Below are 13,547 nucleotides of genomic sequence, written 5' to 3'. Positions count from 1 at the left end.
ATGTTTTATACATATATATAATATATATATATTATTCTCTCTTCCTTATATACATGCATATTCTTCTTCCATACATATACTTTTCCCTCCATGCTTCAAGGTCATTTTTTCCTCCTTCCTCTCTTTTCTCCTTCTCCTTTATTCTTTTTTCTCCTTCTGGCGGTGTGGGTTACAAGCGGAAGATGGATGACGTGGTCCAACCCGACGATGGGGCGAGCACAGGATGGTAAGAACGACGATAGCGGACCAAGAGCGGATGAACGACAATGAAGAATTCAAAGCAAATGAACGACGGCGGCGGACTCGGAGTAAATGAATGACGATGACAAACTAAGAGCAGGCGAACGACGAACCCGATTCAATTTTTAGTTTTATTTTATTTTTTAATTTTTTGTATAACTGTGATATATATGTACTTTTTTTTAGCTTATGTAGGAAATTTGATATATAATGCGGTATATGTATTTGTTTATTTGATATAAACGAGAGTGTTTTTTTTTTATTTATACTTCATGTATTATGATATATATTACTATGACGTAAATGAAATTTGAAGATTTATATATTGTGATATATTTCATATATTGGTTGATACTGGGATTTATATGAAACATTGAGTCAATCTCTAATTTATAAACTGTAGTATATTTAATATATTGGTTAGAATATTTTTCAAATAAACCTAACAAAATGCTCTAAGCCATATTTAAAATAATCATGAATCCGTCAAAATGTTCTAAGATATATTTAAAATAACCATTAATTCATAAAAAATGCCAATAAGTTTATGTAAAAATCAATGTAAATACGTGAGAGTGATTATTCATTATATAGACATATATATTATATATATATATACACTGTGGACTGATAGACCTAATAAAGATACAAATATGTATGGTGCGTTTCCTTCGTATCTACTCATTGATAAATGAGAAAAGTTATTTTAAATACATTTCCTCTCTATATGATAAATATATTTTCTCTCACCATCATTAAAGTAATTTTGAAAATAGAAAAAAAAAATATAAAAATCGGATATAAATAATAAAAAAAATGATATAATTGTCCAAAATTAATTCTAAAAGTCATATTTGAAAAAAAATTTAAACTTTAAGATATTTATGAAGTATAGGATTTTCTATATACCTTCTATGTAGAAACTTCTAGACCTCAAACTAGTGGATTACATATTTTTAAAGGTCTAAAGAAAATTATATAAAACAAACGTATAACGCATACTTTAATTAATTATTTATTTTATAATGTGATCTTAAAGCACATATTGGGCTATTAGCTCAGTTGGTTAGAGCGTCGTGCTAATAACGCGAAGGTCGCAGGTTCGAAACCTGCATGGGCCAAAGTATTATTAAAGTATTTTCGATTCTCAGCGATTTCCTTTGACCAAATAGAGTGCGCCGTTATATATGGTTTTGTTTCTCCAAGGCCCAACGATATGTCGGATCACTGAATCTCACCATTGGGTTCGATTTCACACAGCCCACGAGCATTGGCAATCAAGAACGAATTTGGATTATCTAAAGGATATTTGTAATAGGCCTTAAAATGAGGGGGAAAAAATTGAAAAATATGTCACATTTTAAAAATATTTATAAATATAGAAGTGTTGATCTTTGAATTTTTCTAATTGTGTATATTTTCTTTCATTTTTTTATTTTTTTAAATTTCCTTTCCTTTCTCCGATTTTTGCTTCCAATTTTTGTTTCTTCCTTTTTTTTGTAATTTTCTTTTCTTTCTTCAATTTTTGCTTTTTTTTTTTAATTTTGTTTTTTTATCCGGTTTTTACTTTTTCCCTTCCCTTTCTTATGGGACTGAGTTCCGTACCCAACACTTGAAAGAACTCAATTCATAAGTAACTTAACACCAACAAGTCAATCATTAGATTTGATTATTATAACGAAACGTTAAATATTATGGATCTGAAAGAAACTATTTTTTTAGTCTATAAAATTTCACCATTTTTAGAAAGACTTATTAAAAGTTTGAAATAAGAAAAGAGAATAGTTATTAAATAAGTTTATTTCTCAAAAAGTGAGAAATGTGAACGATATCACGGCAATAGTTTTTTTTTTCTTTCTTTTTATAGGACTCTAAAAGTATTGAAGTCTATCCGAAATAAACTTGAAAAAATGGCATAGATGACCTAAAATGAAGGGTACACATTAAAATATTTGTGTATTTGTATATTGATAATATTAACTATTAGGTGATATTAGTGATAAAACTTAGATAGATGTCAATCATATTCATATATTAGTGATATCCAATTTAGGTAGATATCAGTGGTAGAAATCTATTAGTGATAAAAATCTATTATGATAATCATAATAAAAGTTTCTCAAAATAGCCATTGAAGTCTTTCAAAATTGATAGTCATTAATGAAGTCCGTTAGTGATAGCCACTAATATTTTTCCATCATTGATAGCTTAATCTTTGATATTTTTCACGGTTAATAGCCACTTTAAGAAGTTTACAATCTGATAGCCAACTTAGTGAATTTAGTTCATAAAGTTTAATATCGAATTAAAGTGTAAGTAGAATGCCTAGAAGCTATCACTAATAACATGTTATCAATGATAGAAACTATAATGATGACATATTATTTGATGGTAAAAAGGAATAACAGAAGTTATCTCTGATGGTATGTTATCAATAATAGAAGATATCATCGGTACTTACTATATAAGTGATATCAGCGATATCGGAGAAAGAACTCAGGTGATATCCATATATTGATGATATCAATGATATAAAAGTCAATTACATTTAATGAAAGTCTATCATTGATAGCCACTGCTATAAGTTATCGGTGATAGCCATAGGTTTGAAGCTATCAGTGATATCTGTATATCATTGATATGACTTAGGTATATATCAATAAAATGAATGATATTAATGATATTATTGGTGATGTGACTTAGGTAAATATCAGAGATAGTCACTTATAGACCTCTTATTGATAGACTTTTATCACTTATAACTTTAAATATTAATCTTTGAAAGATGATAGTTTCCTTTCAAAGTTGATAACTACCAATAAAAGTTTGTCATTGATATCCACCGATAGTCTTAGGTGTTAATATTTTAAGTTTGATTCCAATTGATTTAAGTGTATCAAAGCCATTAAAACTGATAGCATATTGAAAGGCGTGATATTTCAATTGTTACTATTTTAAGATTGTATTAATATTTCTCAAATTGAAAGTTATGACTAGTATGAGCTATCAATGATAGTAACTAATAACAGCTATTAGTGGCACTTATAGCTGCTATTAACTGCTTCCATTGGTAGCTATTGTTAATGATAGTTTTAAATTCAAGAAACTAGAAGAAGAAGTACGAAATGGTGGGCTACTTGTGAGCTTTTTAGTCATTTACCTATATAGCTATCATTGATAGTTGCTATCAATGATATTCGAGGCTAATTTTGTGTCATATCCCTAATATATTTATCCTTGTTCTACATCTTTCATTATTTTGAGTCTGATTGTTATTTGTGCAACTAACCCTTATTATTTGTATTTTATTTAATTGTGGGCTAATTAACAAGAAGAACAATAGATTTTAACTTTTCATTTGTAAAAATAGAAAATCAACATTTCATTTGTAATAATAGAAAAATGAATTAAAAAAAAACAAACAAAATTATAAAAGTCTAAACTACCCCCAGCCATACAAATGAGATTGTAATTGACTTATTAAGAAATATTCGTAATTACACTGTAATTAAAACAAACATTTAGAGACTTTAATTGGCCATGCTTTGAGCACCACACGGACCCCTTCTCCAACCAAGTTGCCACCATTTTTTTCTTTGAAATCGGCTCTTCCACCAATAATGACAATACTTCTGACTTGAATTTTGTCTTCATCCCTTGCTCCATCGGACGTGGCTTCCCCTCCTTCCACCAATATTACACCATCAACTTCAGCTTCAACTCCTTTAGTGATCACTCTAGTTCCATCTTCTTATTGGGGTTGACGCTTTAAAGTCTCGTGTTCTGTAGTTTGTAAACAGTTTGTACGAACACTTGTGTTGTATAATATATGATATTTACTTCACATCCTGTATTTTGCTCAGTTGCATGTTTTATTTACTTTACCACAAACCAATAAACATAAAGTCCCTAGTTTCTGTATGTAACTTAAGTATGTATGTGATGACATATAAGTGGATCATGTCTTGAGTGATAACCAAAATGGTTTGTAGTATATAGATATAGGAGGAAAACCTTATCCTAGTAATGTTACGGATGCGGCCCGCTTTGTGAAATGGTCACAAGTGTTCTGACTTGTCATAGATGGTCTGATCCTGATCATTCGTGTAGGAGATATGCGAGCGGGGGCGTCCTATACAAAGAGTTTGTATAAGACCCGACCACGAAGTGTTAACATCTCGTTATATAACATCGTTCATGATAGAGACTTCACTCCACTAGGATGACCATAGGTAACATGACCTCAATCCTGAGTGAGTTAGGAACTTCTGTCATTGAAGGTGGTCCTATGATTTGTATGGGTGCGAGTGATCAGGTCGCCGATTCAAACCTACCATTTTGGGGACTCGTCTGATTTTGGAGCTAGGAACTCAGCTACATAAGATGGAATTTACTCATTCTCCGAAGTAGAAGTAAGTAAGATAGATAGCTCCCTTAAGGGCTGATTCCAAGGCTTGAACGATGTGTCACCACACCTCTTCTCTTGGACCGAGAGGTGTTCACACATAGTTGGACTATGTTCTATTGTTCATTAGAGAAATTAGTGGTACTTAAGGAATGAGATGCAACTACAGGGGCAAAGCGGTAAATTGGCCCAGCTACACTTACGAGCATCTGTGAAGGGTCATCGTACTCATGATTGGTCATATCCGATGGACACAGAAATATATCTGTGGTAAGAAGAGTTCAACTGTTGGTCTTTAGTGGAATGCCTGACAGTTAATGGATAGTGGATCTCATGGCTAAAGAGTTTAGTCAGTTATTCATGTACCATTGGAGCTTCGAGCCATAGGTCCATTAGGTCCCCTGGGTAGCTTGGATAAAGTCGAGAATCAGTGTTTGAGTTAATTTGAAATGTTCAAATTGACAAGAGGGAGTTCGATTATATATGATATAATTGAACTGGTTGATTATAGATGATATAATTGACTAAATGTATGAGATACATTATTTTGGAGGAATTTAGATATAAATGTGATTTATATCAAGTAGAGGAGAAATTACTATAGTAGATATGTGATATCAAACTATAGGGTAAGAATATAATATGATTATATTCATTAATTATTAAATTGGTTAATTATATGATAATTGGCCTAAAATTTCTCTCGGACGTGCGTTAGTGGGAGCAGTCGCATTCGATTATGGTAACCGATGAATAAAATGAAAATTTGTTTCATTTTTCAAAGGTTCGAAAACATTGGCATCAGTGTGAAAATGTAAATGATTGCATAGTCGAGAGCCTAGACGATAGAGTTTTATCATCTAAACGATCGCACACCTCGCGCCTAAACAATTGCATGCTAGTCCCTAAACGATCGCTTAGCTTTCCTAAACGATCGCATAGTGTGCCGCGTTTTCTAAACGATCGTCTACCATTTACTAACCGGTCGCTTAGTAAAACCTACACGATCGTGTAACTTCTTCTAAATGATAAGCACATAACTATACGATAGATCATTTTCTCTCCCACTTGCTTATCATCTACACGATTTGTTCTTCCTCCTACCTCTACCAAATTCACTAAAGACTACTCTTTGGATTCTCACTCCGAAAATACCAAGGGCTCCATTTTGGTGGTGTTGTCCCCACTACGTTGACTTGTTTATGACTGTTCATGTTGCTGCCGTTCGTGTAGACGACCATGCTGCTACAACCGACTTGTTTGTTGGGCAATAGAGTACGAGATGAGGTTCTTCCGCTGCGTTTGAGTCCCAAAGCTTGAAGAAGGTCTTCAATTGGCATGAAACTCTTTCCTTTACATTTTAGTGTTCAAAGCATGCCTTTAATTAGTGTGAATTTGCATAACTGTATGTTAGAATGTATGTGTTGTATTTCGGTCATAATGAAATCAGAAAGATCAGAATGCGCTCATGGATGCTCTTCGTTAAGAGTTCCTTCAATTGGTATCAGAGCCAGGTTCTGATATTCCAATTTCATTGTTGAAACGAATTACATATACATTCTTGGTGGGTGCATGTTTGCTCTGTTTAATTTTGTTAAATTACTGTGTATGTGCAGATTAATGGATCTTTTCGTGAATGTTAGCCTCGATTTGATTTAATTATTTTACATTTTCGGTTGTTTGTAAAGGCCCCATGCGTTTTTGGGCTTTAATAATCGTTATCGAGTCTGTAATTCAAAGTCAGTTTTAGTTTTGAGTCGTTTGTGATGAAGATCGAAGCAAGTGTTGCAGTTCTTCGAGGAAGGAGACGATCAAGGGTTGATCGCGTCGTGTAGACGATGGGTAAGCGATCGCTGAGTATCAGGTCGTGTAGATGATGGGATGCTCACGTATCATTTAACGCGCAAGGTAAATCGTTTATTAATTGACTAAACGATCACTTAGTATTGCAAGGTAAATCGTTTACCTGTCGCCGCGTTAAGTGATCGCCTAGACAATCAGGTTTCGCAACCTTGTTGTTGTCTACGCGATCATTTAGTTTATGCGTCTATCGTTTAGTGCGTGCTAGGAGATCATCTACCTTTGGCGTTTACTACACGATGGAGTCCTCCTGGCGATTCAAGACTCGATTCGCCTGTGAACTTGTTCGCTCAATGAAATTTGTAATAGATAGGGTTATTTCATTCCCGTTTTTTATAAAGGCTCATCCCGGTCCATTAATCCTTAATTTATTACATGCGATGTATGGTTTTTATATGTCATATGGTATGAACATTTAGTAAATCCCACCTTAGGTTAAGCATTGGTCATGCATCATCTCTTTACTGTAATTGTTATAATTTAGAGAAGCATGATTTAATTATGTAAGAGCATGCTCATGCATCATATAATATAAAAGTTATATTTATGTATGCATAAAAAACATTGACATGCATTATCTTTATATTATAATTGTTATATATAAGGGTGAATGATAGCATGTTTGCTTGGTTATTACACATTATATAAAAGTTATGTATAGTAATGACCGGACATTGCATGAAGCATGACACACAGGTTACTTTAGAAATGTTATAAACACCTTGTCGTGCACAATGGTTTTTTTAGTTGTTTCTTTTTAAAAGTTAAAGAGAAATTAGAACTAAAGGAAATAAGAAAGACATGCATGCTCACTTAGGTTTAATTCATGGTTTTAAAATGTTTAAAACTTGGATCACATAGGCCTAAGATCACGATTCTAATATGATTAGCAACCCTAGGGCTTTAATCTTTTATTCAGTTTAATATGATTAAATTGACTAATACAAGGTTAAAGTTTAGCAAATCTATCTATAAGGGACCTTTTATCTACGGTGGGTTCTGTTTAGGCTGGGGTATTTAATTGATGGAAATGTAACACCCCTACCTAACGGATGGTGTTTGAATAGGTTAATATCAAGGTGGATGGGGAGAGTGTTCATAGTAAGTGGGAGTGGGAAGTGCAACATCATATCCCTCGATTTCCCTTGCTGGGTTGAATAAAGTTACTGGGCATCGCCTCGAGGCACCCTAGGAGTGTCCCCCTAAAGGATGACAGTTTTTGCACGTTTCTTTATTTAATATCCTATAAGAGGATAAGGTAACTTAGTCTCTTATCCTAATTTGCTTCTTCCCTACGGTAGGTGATAACAGGCAGAAATGCACGTTATTACAGTGTAAAGATATAGAACAATGAAGGATTGTGACGGTAAAAATATATAAAATTGTGTCCAAAAGCATTAAGTTTAGAACATTGCAATCGCATGCGTCTATCGCATTAAAACTAATTTATGTATTTTGTGCAGAAAAATGCGTTGGTGCAAGGCAGAATTATGATCAAAGGAATTCAGCGTCCGAGCGCGTTAAGAGATTGCGGACGCAAGGCTATGTGATCATTTGCGTTCACGAAAATCTACTCAAGAAGATGGCCGCATAGAGACGACGCATCAAGGTGAAAACTTAATAAATCACGATGGGACAGAAAGCTGATGACGGTCGAATCCGAATTTAGTTGACAAGCCGTTAACGACACATTGTAGTAAGTACACTCAACTTTTTGGTGACAATTATTCGGCGCATCAAACAGAGAATTAATGACATCCCATCAGTATAATCATTTGAGAGAAAAAGCTCTTCACCCTGAAGCTCTATAAATACCGAAGGCCATCTTCGTTAAAGGAGTTTGGTTTCATTCCAGCTGAGTCATATAGAGAGTTCACCATACAGAATATAGTTAGCCTTTGTTCATAGTTTTCTTACACTTAGAAGCGGAGGCGAGAGAAGAGAGAAGACACCAGAAGATCGTTCGTGGTCAGCTCGAGAGAGTATCGGAAAGCGTTAAGAATTGAGAGAGGGCCGACTCTTGCGAAAGCAAGAATATTCTTTGAGCATAGTAAAGAAAAACAGTGTAAAGGCCTTGGGAAGTAAGAAATTACTACCAGGCTCCCTATCCTTATTTCCCATTGTCATTTTGTATTTTGATTTCATTTATAGAATGGAACCTGCATTTCTACATCTGTTCACTCTCTTTACATTACGCATGAGTAACTAAACTTCTGAATGGGTTGAGATGCACTTAACTAGCATGACCTAAGATCTTCATTGTATGCGATCATCTTGTCTTATGTATGTGTCCATCACCCCTTTAGAGCTACTCGAGAGAGAGTCTAAAGAAAGAACCTAGACTTAAGAGAGCTAGGTTAGAATCTAGACTTGACAAAGCAAGATTAGATCTGCATAAGTAAGAGATAGAGACTTAGAGATAAGTTATGTTTGCTAACATGCATTGCATGCACCCTAGAAATAGGTTATGGTAGTATGTGGTCGCCTTGTGTATGTGTGTGTCATTCATCATCGCATGGACAAGAATAGCGGCTTAGACATAAGTCTTATAGACATCATCGCATACATCGCATGCATTCTAAAACTAGGAGCTATAGCATTTGCATTGAGAGATGACTTGCTTTTGTATGTGTGTAGCATGATCGCATAACGTGAATTCAATTTTAAGAAGTATTAGCTAAATCCCTTCTCAACCCATTCCCCCTCATACTCATTGTAACTTTTGTTTGTATTAACTCTTTTCTCAATTCTGCTGCATAGAATTTATACATTAAACAAACATACCAACCAACGCATCTTTGTATTTGTCACCGCAAAGAGATCTGAAATCACCGTTGCATACTATCTCCATAGTCCCTGTGTTTGACCCTGGGCTTACCAAGCAACCTAGTAGAATTTATACTTGGATTTTGCTAGGAAAACTTGCATGCACAACGCATACACCACCAATGCAATATACACCATTATTTCATCACATTAACCACGCATCTAGTTTTTGGCGCCGTTTTCGGGGTATACAGCAGTACGGATTGTGCTAACGGTAATTTTTTTTATTTTCTTTGCAAACTCTCCATCTCCGTGCACTACCTCTCCTTAGGTAAGGGAAGAAGCAGGTGTCGTTTGAGTGAAAGACAAAATCTTGAGCCCAATTACGACCTAGAGAGAACTTTTTGAAGAAGAAGAAGAAACAACCGTCAACGACAACAAGAAAAAGATCCCAACATGGCGAAGCAACCAGAAGATAGAGCACCAAATGCAAATAATATCATGGCGAATCCCATCCTCTTGGCGAACGACCGCAATAGGCCCATCCGGGTCTATTCGTCGCCCAACCTTTATGATTTCTCACCAAAAATCATGAGGCCAGCCTTAGACGGATCATGGGGCATCTAAGAATGTCTCATCCCAGCGAAGGGGCATCTGATCACCCCAACGGTGACGTTTGTCTTGCCTCACTAGGGCATCATTGCAAAATAGAAGTCTATAACTTAAGGTACTTGAAACTGTTTTGCAAAACTGATTGGTTTAAAAGTGGTTTAGCAAAATCTAATAAAGTGTTGTTCGTATTTTCAGAAACAACTTTTTCAAAATGGAAACAGCCACTTTGGCTTTGTTAAGCACCGAAAAATTAACTGGCGAAAATTTTGCAACATGGAAATACATGATCACGATGATCCTAATCATCGAGGAACTCATGTTCGCTCTCACGGAGGCCTGTCTTCCTATTTCAGCTGCAAATGCCTCTCGAAATGTTCCGGAGGCATACGAGTAATGGACAAGGACGAATGAGAAGGCTCGAGCCTACATCTTGGCAAGTCTTTCTGAAGTCTTGGCCAAGAAACATGAGCCTATGGTCTCAGCGCGTGAGATCATGGAGTCCCTGCGGGGGATGTTTGGACAACCGTCTGAATAGCTTATGCATGAGGCTCCTTAATATATATTCAACTCCAAAATGGAAGAAGGCACCTCTGTTCGTGAACATATGCTTAACATGATGGTCCACTTTAATGTGGCGGAGTTGAATGGGTCTACCATTAATGAGGGTAGCCAGGTTAGCATAATCCTGCATTCTTTACCGAAGAGCTTCTTGCACTTTGTTAGCAATGCGATTCTTAACAAAGTGAAATATAACCTTATAACTCTCCTCAACGAGTTGCAAACCTACCAATCCTTACTGAAAAGTAAAGAGAGGAAGAAGGGTGAGGCAAATGTTACTTCATCCTCCAGGACGTTCCATAGAGGTTCGACCTGAAGTCTGCACCTTCTACTTCTAACTCTGCAAAGGGGAAGAAGAAGAAGGGTGGTAAGGGAAAAGGGAAGGTGCCTACTAACCCACCATCTGTCGCCCCAAGAAGGCGTCCATCAGTTGACAAGGGAAAGTGTTTCCACTGTAATCAGGATGGACACTGGAAGAGGAATTGTCCTCGCTATCGAAAAGAGAGGAAGGCAACCAAGGCTAAGCCCAAGGTCGATAAAGGTAAATATGATTTACTAGTTCTTGAAACTTGTTTAGTGGACAATGATGATTCTGCTTGGATAATTGATTTGGGTGCCACTAACCATGTTTGTTCTTCTTTTCAGGGGATTAGATCTTGGCGATAGCTGGAGGCTGGTGAGATGACGATGCGAGTAGGCACTAGGCACGTCGTCTCAGTCGTGGCAGTGGGAGGGCTACAGTTAGCTTTACAGAATAGGTTTCTTGTTTTGAATGATGTATATATTGTTCCCGAACTTAAGAGGAACCTAATTTATGTAAAGTGTTTATTGCAATGTAAATATACTATCTCTTTTAATGTGGATAAAGTGTTTATTCATAAAGACGGTGTTTTTATTTGTATTGCAAATATGGAATCTAATTTACATGTGCTAAGGTTGTTAGCCATTAATTCCCTCCATAATATTGAATTTTTTAGAACTGGCGTAACTAAAAAAAAACGTCGACTATTTTTCCAAAAGAAAATGTCCAACTTTGGCATCTACGTTTAGGGCACATCAATCTCAATAGGATTGAGAGATTGGTGAAGAATGAACTTCTAAGTGAATTAGAAGAAATTTCTTTACCAGTGTGCGAGTCTTGCCTTGAGGGTGGGATGACTAAACGACCTTTTACTGGAAAAGGTTATAGAGCCAAGGAGCCTCTTGAGTTAGTACATTATGACCTTTGTGGTAGTATGAATGTGCGACCTCGAGGTGGCTATGAGTATTTGATGCGTTGATTTATCATGTGATGTAGAGATGTGTGGATGCGATGATCATACAAGTTTTCCTAACAAAACAAGTATAAGCCTTCTTAGGGCCCTGGTAAGTCCAGGGTCGAACCGCAGGGATTAATTACTAAATAGATATGCGACAAACTCTCTTATTCTATTGCGATGGTGATAAAGAAGTAGATGGTGATTTAATTTAGATGTTCTAATGCGATGGAATTGAACGCTGAGCGATGAAAGGGTGGTGTTGTAAGAAGTATGCGATGAAGGGGTTGAGAAGAGATTTAGCTAACATTTCTTAAGATTTTGTGCAAGTCATCCGATCATGCTATACACAAATATTAAGCACTACCTTTCTCAATGCATAGTGCCACATTTCCTATCTCTAGGATGCATGCGATGCGTATGAAATGTAGCAGATAGAACTTATTTCTAAGTCTCTACTCTTGCTCATGTGATCTAATCCGACTTTCTCAAGCCTAGATTCTGTCTTTAGACCACTCTCTCAAGTACTCCAATTGATGAATGACGCATACATAAGACAAGATGATCGCATGAAGTGCATAACTTAAGTCATGCTAGCTAAGTACTTCTCAACCCATTCACAAATTTAGTTACCCATGCATGGTGTGGAGAGACTAAACATAAATTAAAATGAAGTTTCCATATTTGCAAATAAAGGTTTGAGTACAAAACAATTGATGGAGTGAGAAATATCAAGCGAGGTAAGCAATGTCTTGCTTCCCGTGGCTTTTTACACTATTCTTATCACTTCAACTCTTTTTCGATTTGTAGAAACTTGCTCTCGCAAGGGTTGGATGTCTCTTCATCGTGCTGTTTTTTAGCAGTCTCTCGACCTCTCTGAAAATTAATTTCTTTTCAAGAATTCCCTTCCCTCGGTTTCGCCTCGCCTCCTCGCACTCCCCCGCTGGTTTGGTAACATTGGATATTTATAGATTTCAAGGTGAAGCAGTTCTTCTCATTAATGATTGCATGGATGGGTAACATTAATTTTCATACTCTATTGCGCCGTCTGAAAATCATCGGAAGTTCAATGTATTTGCAATGGTATGGTCTTTAACGACCGTCAATTGTATTTCAGAATTGACCGTTATCAGCTTTACGTCCTATCATATTTTATTATGTTGTCGCCTTTATGTAAGGTCTTTATGCGATCATTTTTGAGGTACTTCTTGCGATCGCAATTTCAAATGTGCCAACGCATTGTATCTTTGGATCACATTTTTAGACGCGCCATCACATTGTACCTGCACAGAATAACGCAATTTAACTGCTTTTATGCGATGAGCATTAGCGATCGCAATTTCTTTTAGTTTGGCGCATTCAATCATAATATTGCCTATTTTACCATCACTTTCTCCCATTGTTTTAATAATTTGAGCTTTAATAACTTGTATTTCTACTATTTATCACACCTCCAAATTTAAAACAATGCTTGCCCTCAAGTATAAACTAAAGATTTCTCAAAATTTCAATCGCCTTCACCTTGCCTATTCAAATCGTTGAACCAATTCCCTTATTAATTTCTACCGTAATCTCTTCCTAAAATATTATAACCTTTAGGGACCACGAGCTTAATCTTCAAAAAATATTTACTCATTCTAGGACATCGCATGATTTATTTCAAACTTTATCAAACCAGGGTGTTCAAGTGATTTTGGCCTTCGCATGAATCAGATATTCGTTTTGTGATCTTGTGCTGATTCGAGTGCCCAACATTCATTTTGGTTTGTCCCCACGAGTGTCATGCGGACATCTAACTACGAGCAAGGCGGTCTTTTCAGTCAAAACTCATGCCCATCTCTTTATTTGGT

The 13,547-nt window shown here is 35.9% G+C and overlaps 1 non-coding gene across 1 annotated transcript; it reads left to right on the top strand.

The window, feature by feature from the left end:
* Positions 1–1,287: 1,287 nt before the first annotated feature.
* Positions 1,288–1,361, top strand: TRNAI-AAU. The gene has a single exon. It is a non-coding gene; the product is annotated as a tRNA-Ile (tRNA).
* Positions 1,362–13,547: the final 12,186 nt, after the last annotated feature.

Source organism: Benincasa hispida, chromosome 3 (genome assembly GCF_009727055.1).
Source record: "Benincasa hispida cultivar B227 chromosome 3, ASM972705v1, whole genome shotgun sequence".
In the NCBI taxonomy this organism is placed as follows: Eukaryota; Viridiplantae; Streptophyta; class Magnoliopsida; order Cucurbitales; family Cucurbitaceae; genus Benincasa; species Benincasa hispida.
Note: the sequence above shows the minus strand (reverse complement) of the source record. Positions and strands in the feature narration are given on the sequence as shown.